This window comes from Canis aureus, chromosome 33, assembly GCF_053574225.1.
Source record: "Canis aureus isolate CA01 chromosome 33, VMU_Caureus_v.1.0, whole genome shotgun sequence".
Taxonomy (NCBI): Eukaryota; Metazoa; Chordata; class Mammalia; order Carnivora; family Canidae; genus Canis; species Canis aureus.
Window position 1 is genome coordinate 36,332,079 of NC_135643.1, and position 8,475 is coordinate 36,340,553.

At 37.0% G+C, this 8,475-nt stretch overlaps 1 pseudogene; it reads left to right on the forward strand.

Moving 5' to 3' along the window:
* The first annotated feature begins 223 nt into the window (after nt 1-223).
* On the forward strand, nt 224-476 carry LOC144304281 (ubiquitin-like protein 5 pseudogene; annotated as a pseudogene).
* The last annotated feature ends 7,999 nt before the right edge of the window (nt 477-8,475 follow it).

Consider the following 8,475-nt stretch of genomic DNA (forward strand, 5'->3'; position numbering starts at 1 on the left):
CTTTTCAAATTTCCCCATACACTTAACTAGGTAGGCCACAGAGTATGATAGTATGCAAGTTATTAAAATCTGTTAGCAAGGCATAACACATATATTTCTACTTAATGAGGTTTCTATAATCGAGGCTTGTCAAGTCCATTATGTTCTGGGCATCATAGACTATATTAAGAAAAACCCGGCCAAAAAAAAAAAAAAGAAAAAGAAAAAGAAAAACCCAGCTATCAAGGGTGTGCATGTCTGTGAAAGCTCCAGACAAGATGATCGAGGTTGTTTGCAACGACAGTCTAGAGAAGAAGGTGCGCGTTAAGTGCAACACTGATGACACCATCGGGGACCTTAAGAAGCTGATTGCAGCCCAGACTGGCACCTGTTGGAACAAGACCATCCTGAAGAAGTGGTACATGATTTCCAAGGACCAGTCTCTGGGGGACTATGAAATCTGCGATGGGATGAACCTGGAGCTTTATTACCAATAAAGCAGAATTCCTTCCCCCTGTCCTGCCCTGTCTTGCCCTCCCCTCAACTCCGCACCTCCTCTTCCCTCCTGTTCTCTCCCCTCCCCTCTTCTCTACTCTCTCCCTCACACTGCTAGGGATGTTTGTTTTTAAAAACTCATGTTAATAAAATCTTAGAAATTGAAAAAAAAAAAAAAAGCTGTTTGGTCATATCCAAATCAGGTCTCTTACTAACAATATTTTTTTGGAGTTGTTTTATTCATGATAAACACCAAAGGGGGAAAAAATATTCTCACAGCCACGAAAAGTCATTAATTAGAGCTGACAGTTATGCTACAAGACAGTATGTTCATCTCAATTCTGTAGACAGCTTTAATTTCACAAAACTTTTTTAAATTCTTAAATGGTATGCAGCAAGAACTAGATTTGATGATCAATATGTCAACCAGTGTTTAAAAGTTGACTCTTAGGGAGCTAATAACATTTCAGACTCTTGGTTCCAAAAGAGGAGATCTATGCGTCAGAGGAATTCATAAAACAAATCATGGTTGAAAAGAATAGGTACTCTCCTTCCCTCAAAAATTTAGATAATATGGTATAGATGTTGTGCCCAAGATTGTGAATCTGAGAAACCACCAAGGAGCTGTCACCAATGCAAGTACACGAGGGTTTATTAACAAGCTCGAGCTTGGGTCCAAGTATACCTGACACAGCGGAGCAGGGACTTGGACCCCAGGTGGGTTTCAGCTTAGTTTTAAGGGCTGGTCTAGGGTACCTCCAGAAGGGGGGGGGGGGAAGAATTTCTTCATTCTGATATGGGGGAAAGGGTGGGGGGAGTTTCTTAAACTCTGTTTTCATTCCAATATGGGACTTTCTGTCAAGGATGTTCTGCAGTTTTTCCTGTAACTGACGTCGGGTAAAGTTCAGCTCTTGTTCTCAGGGGCCTGAGATGGCTGTACTTGTGCTAATGCTAAACTTGTGGTGGAATGGCCTTAATTTTCTCGGCCTCCACAATAGAAGATATAGCAGCAAGACAATAAGTAGCTCATAGTTTGGGAGGCCAATAAAACCAAAGATTTAGGAACTTCAGCTCTTTTGCTTTGATTCTGTAGGAACATTTCATCTGAATTCTCCAGAAATATCCACTTCTAATTTTTCAACTGTCATAGAGGTATCAAAAGTAACTAGGGAAAGACCACAAGTTTAAATCCCTAAAACCTAATGGAAATTCTAGAGCTTATCCCTAATTTCTAATGATTCAGCTTTTTTTTTCTTTTTACTTTATCATGGTGTGAAAGTGATAAGCATTCATTAAAAACTGTACTTCGAATTGTGGATTTGGATCTTTTTCCAAGCTAGCTATGTGTGGTAGGATAGTATCCAGTGATTCTGATCAACAGCAATGAGCCACACCTCCCAGTCAGTCACATGATCACAAAGGTAAACAAACTTAATGCCATTCTGTACCCATACAACTATTCGATTTTTTTTCAACTATTCGATTTTTTACTTCCAGTACAGTAAATTATATAAGATATTCAACACTACATTATAAAATAGAATCCAGGTTAGGTAATTTTGTCCAACTGTCGGCTTATGTGAAGGTTCTGAGCAAGTTTAATGTAGTCTAGACTTAACTATGATGTTCAGTAGATTAGGTGTCATGAATTCATTTCAATTTATGATATTTTCCGTAGTGGATTGATGGGTGTATCCTATCAAAATACATATACAGCAACCAATGACAACAACCACAAAAAGTGCAGACCCACTGAAGAATTGAAATGCAAATCAGAACATGGAAAAGAAGTCAAATCATCTAGCTATGCCAAGTGGGATGGATTTAATGAGAAAGTTGCATTTATATCACACGCATGACAAAAGTTCCGTTCTCCCAAACCAACTTAACATACATAGAAATTAAAAACAGGTCATTTAATCGACCAGTGAGAAGGAACTTCTGGTACTATCAGACATTGATTGTCTCATTACTTCAGCCACAATATACGACTGAGACTAGTGAAGCCAAAAACTACTGTAGGCTCTTGCTGTAGTAGGCTGACACTAGCAGTCAGTGAATAAATAAAAACCTGAATATACAGTTGAGCCTTTTGAAGAAAAAAAAAAAAAAAGTGACTAGCAGCTAGAACATGTGAGAACAGGGATGGCCCACACCCTAGTCCTTAGCTTCTGAAAGATCTTATCTTCCTTCACAGGAAGGAGCTGATCTTAGAACAGAAACAAAAATACTGGGATGCCTGGGTGGCTCAGCAGTTAAGTGTCTGCCTTTGGCTCAGGGTGTGATCCTGGAGTCCCGAGACCGAGTCCCACATCAGGCTTCCTATAGAGAGCCTGCTTCTCCCTCTGCCTGTGTGTCTGTCTGCCTCTCTCCCTCTGCGTGTCTCTAATGAACAAGTAAATAGGATCTTAAAAAAAAAAAATACTTTGATAAAAGTGCTATTGGATAGTGGAGGCATAGGAAAGGAAGTAATTAATTTTAGCTATCCCAGGAATAAAGAGAGTTCTCAACAAAATTTTTTATATGTCCTATAAAAGATGAGAAGAGTTTGTGAATCATCAAGTTCAGTGCAGGGATTCCATGATCACTCTGGGAATACACTCCCCAAGATCAGATGCTGGCTTTGTCACTCACTGACTGTGTGACTTTGGTAGCTTCGGTTAAGGCTTTTATTTCTTAGTTTCCTCTTTATGCCTGGTAAAATTGTAGAATTTGTGTTTCAGGGTTATTATGAAGATAAGTTAATATAAATAAAGACTTCCAAGATTCCTCAACTCACAGCACAATATTTAGGTATAAGAGTTGCCATCAACCAAGATGGGGAAGCCTGCTGGTAGCACAGGTTTGGGAAATGAAAGCAGGTGTTTAGTTTTGCAAAACATGGTAAAGTAGATGATTTCTATTATATACTCAAGTTTAGAAGTAACAAATGAGATAAATTAATAAATTCAGGAAAAGTACCTGGGATGGGAAAAAGAGAAGGCTCCTGAAGTCTAGCACCTTCCAATGTTAGATCAATGAAAAGAGGAAGAACCAGCACAAGAGACTGAAAAGGACTACTATATGAGATTGGGAGAATTAAAAAAAAAAAAAAGATATTAAAATATTTTAGAAAACAAATGAAAAAATATCCAGGATTATGGAGGAATCACAGTGATGAATACTGCTGATGCTAAAGAGGGCTGAGAACTGACAACAGATTTTCGCAATGTCATCTTAATCCTGACAAGAGCAGCTATATTGGGTGGTGTGAGCAAAAGCCTAACTGGAATAATTTCAAGAGAAAACTTAGAGTTACTATAGATAATCCTTTTGGTGATTTTGCTCAATGAAAAACAAACCAAAAATGGGTTAATAATTGACAAGAGAGAGGACCAAGAATATTTTGTCCTCTTTTTCTTTTTCTTTTTTTTCTTTTATCTCTTGTATTTAACAATAAGAAAGGGCACCTGGGTGGCTCTTGATTTTGGTTCAGGTCATGACCTCAGGACTGTGGGATCCAGCCCCGCACTGGGCTCCACACTTGGTGTGGAGTCACTTGCAATTCTCTATCTCCTTCTGCCACTCCCCCTGCTTGCATGTGGTCTCTCTCTCAATAAATAAATTTAAAATTTTTTTAAAATAATAAAACAAGAAAACAAGAAAAGTGGTTGCATGTTGATGAAATTCTTTTGGTAGAGAGAAGAAAATTGATGTGAAGGTAAAAAGACTGAAGGGACATTCTAGAGTAGGTGAGAGGGGATAGAAATTAGTGCTCAAGTGAAAGGACTGACTTTGGCAATAAGTATTGATGGTTTATATATAAACATGGGATAATTTAAGTAGAAGTTTGGGCATATATTCCAGCAAATTTTCTGATCAATTCACCTACTCTACCTCTAGCTTTTTATTCATTAATATTCTAGGCTCCTGGAATACTGTAATCAATATATAATTGAAGCTCCAAATATAGGCATTGGCATAATTTTTGGTTCACAGATTTTGGGCTTATATAGTAAAGTTGAAGATATGGAAACCTGAACATATAACTTACTTATAAACATATTCATGGGGTTACATTTACCATGATTCCCTAAACCATAATTCTTGAGGCTCCTATACTTTCATATACTTCAAGCCAAATGTTTCTGATTGAAAAACACCCAGGGAACCGAATCTGTAATTCTGAAGGCAGACACAGAAGCCATAGCATGTTGGATGGCAAACAGTGGCACTCAGTAGACACTTGTCAAACGGGGACACCTGGGTGGTTCAGTTGGCTTAGGATCTGCCTTTGGCTCAGGTCATGGCCCCAGAGTCCTGGCATCAAGCCCTGCATTGGGCTACCTGCTGAGCAGGGAATCTGCTTCTCCCTCTCCTTCTCCCTCTGCCACTCTCCCCGCACCTCCCCTCATGCTTCTTTTCTTTCTTTCTCAAATAATAAAATAAATAAAATCTTTTAAAAAATGTTTGTCAAACAGAATTTGATTTCAGAATTTTGCTTTGGTGCTCCAGGGTATAGTGTCTAGTTCATAATGTCAGCACATTTAAAACCAAATACTTCAGTCTGCTTGTGAGATTTACATCTACAACACCCCCTGATTTGCCTTAGCTATTATGGTGAGCAGAAATATGACCCCTACAGTTGTGTAAATCCTCATCCCATAATCTATGAATATTTTACCTTAAATGGCTAAAGGGATTTTTCAAGTATAATTAAGGTTAAAGACTGTGAGATGGGGGTCACCCTGGATTTTCCATGTGGGACTGATGTAATCACATTGAGAGAGGCAGGAGGATCAGAGTCAGAGGAAATGTGATGATAGAGGCAGAGGGAGGAGTGATGTAGCCACAAGCCAAGAAATGCAGGCAATTGGAAGCTGGAAAAGGCAAGGAGTAGATTTTTCCCCAGAGCCTTTGCTGACACTGGATTTTAGCTCCTTATGACTCATTTAAGACTTCTGACCTCCAGAACCATTAGATAATAAATCAGTGCTTTTTAACCCAAAATTTCTTTGGTAATTTATTCCAATGGAAACATTTAGGAGGATTAGGAACATGAGGAAGGAATGTGGCTATGAACCAGAATGTGTATTGTAAACACTTTATATAGATGAAGATGTACAACTAGAGTGCTCATGACACGTAAGATTCCTAGTAATACCTGCCTGAAAATTAAGCCATGTTGGACAATTAAAATATCTGGAAAGGAGATAGTCAATTTAACAAAACCATAAGTGTTGAGGTAAATGCTATCTTATTAAAGATTTTATTTATTTATTCATGAGAGACACACAGAGAGAGGCAGAGAGATTGGCAGAGGACAAAGCAGGCTCCCTGCAGGAATCCTGACATGGAACTCAAGCCCAGTGTCCCGGGATCACCACGGGAGCCAAAGGCAGATGCTCAACCACTGAGCAACCCAGGAACCCAATGTAGATATTTTAAAGAAATTATTTGAATAGAATTTGACCAAAAGCATTATATTTAAAATTTATTAATACATAAATGTTCAAGTCAAAAATATTTCTGTAAGTATCCAGTTGGATCTCTCAGATATTGATCCCATTAGCCAAAAAAAAAAAAAAAAAAAAAGCAAAGATACATACAGCTTTGGAAATCCATTAGTGGCAGTCTGTAATTTTCTCTCTTTGCCACCCTCCAAACTCAACCCTCTACCCTCTCTCTCTCTCATTTTCTTTTATTCTTCCAAATGTTATAGCAGATCCCAAGGGAAATATAATATTACTTTGGATTGCTATTATATTAATCCCCAAATGTAAAAGAAATGCCTAGATGGAAATATGTGCATGTGTGTTTGTGTCTCTCTGTGTGTGTGTGTGTGTGTGTAAATAAGTGAACTGATAAAGATAAAATCCTGTCAAAGTATATTTATATTTAGGCAGCCGAAGATGAGGTGGCAAAGGTTGTCACAAGAGAAGTAGATTAAGCTCTGAGAGAGTGAACTAGTGATGGATGTATCTTCCTTGGAAGAGTATCTATCTCAATACATATTAATTCTTCTCTGCCCCTTTGATTTTGAATCAGCATCTGCTTGGTTCACCACAAACCACAGAGGGTTCTTGTGACCCAAGTCAAAGGAATTAGAGTGATTCAATCCCTGAATAGGGAAATTGGTTTCTTGCTTGATGCATGATTAAAGGCAACAATTCAAGTTCTTCCCTGGAAATTTTGAGAAAGCTACTAAGACAATCTTGCTTTCCCTGGAATACTAATCATCTTGCCAACACATAGATGAGTCTATATTAAAATAAAATTAGATGGAGATAAATAAGTGAATAAATAGAGAGAAAGAGGAGAGAGGATGAGAGATCAAGACAAAGCATGGCAATGCACAAAAGCTGATGGAATTTAAAAATTTCTATGAAGATTTGCCCAACCTCCTCCAAAGCTGTTTACAAATGTAAAGAGACAGCAGCTTAGGCTGGGTGTGTTTTATTTGCATAACAATAGTCCTGAGCAATACGGAGATGCTTTTTTTTTTTTTTCCGGAGATGCTTTATTTTATGTTATGACTCATCAGTTTTAAAGACCTGTAGAATAGGAAAAAATATAGTTCTGAGGTGATAAAATGAAATCATTGATAGAATTCAATAATGAACATTTGATGGAAATAGAAAGTTTGAGATTAAAACTCAGGGGCATAGCACTAAATCTAATGTAATGCAAAATCACTGGAGAATAACAATTTCACATGAAAAGCAATAAAAAAAATAACTAAAATTAATTCAAGGAAATTAAGTTTGGAGATAGGAAAATCAAGAATCACTGCTAAATGTATCATTATATAATTAAAGTTACTTAAACATTACAGTAAAATGTCTTGATTTGTTTTTGAACTGTTTTTAATGTAATTTTGTTGACTATAAATGAATGGAAATGTGTAGTGAAGGAGGATTTTCATATAGGACCAAATTGACAGTATTTGAATAGCGCTCAGTATGGGTAATCAGTTAGAAGAAAATTTTCCAGTTCTAAGGATTGCATGTCATGAATATCCTTTTTCCATACATAAACACAGAGAAGAGGAAACCTTCCTTTATTTTGGCAAACTGAGTTTTCAGAATGACTTCCATTTCTGCCTTTTCGTAGAGGAAACAATAGTGGCTCATTAACCACCATTTTAAAATTTATTCCCTAAACACATTTCTCTGTCAGTTTCTCAGAAGCTTCACTGCATTCAGCTTTCACTGGCCCTTCTAAGGGAGTAAGACTGTAAACAATTCCTAAAATGAGGTTTACAGTTTCTACATAATTAATCCATTTTTAGCTTCCTATTAGTCTTCACATAAGAAGTACAATTGCTTAGGGAAAGCAGCACATAGATTTACTCAAATTTTGATTTAAACCAAAAATAGAGTTATGCATTAACAGTAACATTAAATAGAACCAACAAGCAGCAGTGTTTTCCAAAGATTTCTAATCTCATGAACTAGTTAGAAATTCCATTATCAACAACTATGTGAGGGAGAATGACATTTAAATTCCATTCGTAATAGAGGGAAACTTCCTTAGCTTGATAAATAATATCTTCAAAAAACTATAATTAATATCATATGTAATGGCAAGAAACTCAAAGCTTACCCTCTAAGATCAGGAATAAGGCAAGGATGTCCTCTCTTCCTCTCTATTCAATATGATGTTGTAAATCCTAGCTAATGCAGTGACAGAGGGAAAGGAAATAAAAGGTGTACAGATTGGGTTGGGAGAAATAAAACTGTTTGTAAATGACATCACTGTCTGTGTAGGAAATCTCAAGAACCCAATGCAATCCTGATTCCAGTTGGTTTGGTGTTCCAAGGTTATTTTCACTTTGTTTTAAGCCCGTACCCTACAGGATTTCTCAATTTGCTGACTGTGAAAAGTTCTTAGAGGATGAATTTTTAAGGCAAATGCCACCAAACATTTTTCAATGAAGCATTTGGCAGGGTTGTTTAGGTATCAAAATTTTTTATTATTTCTCAATGCACTTTTTTTTAAGTTATTGTACTGTTCTTGTGA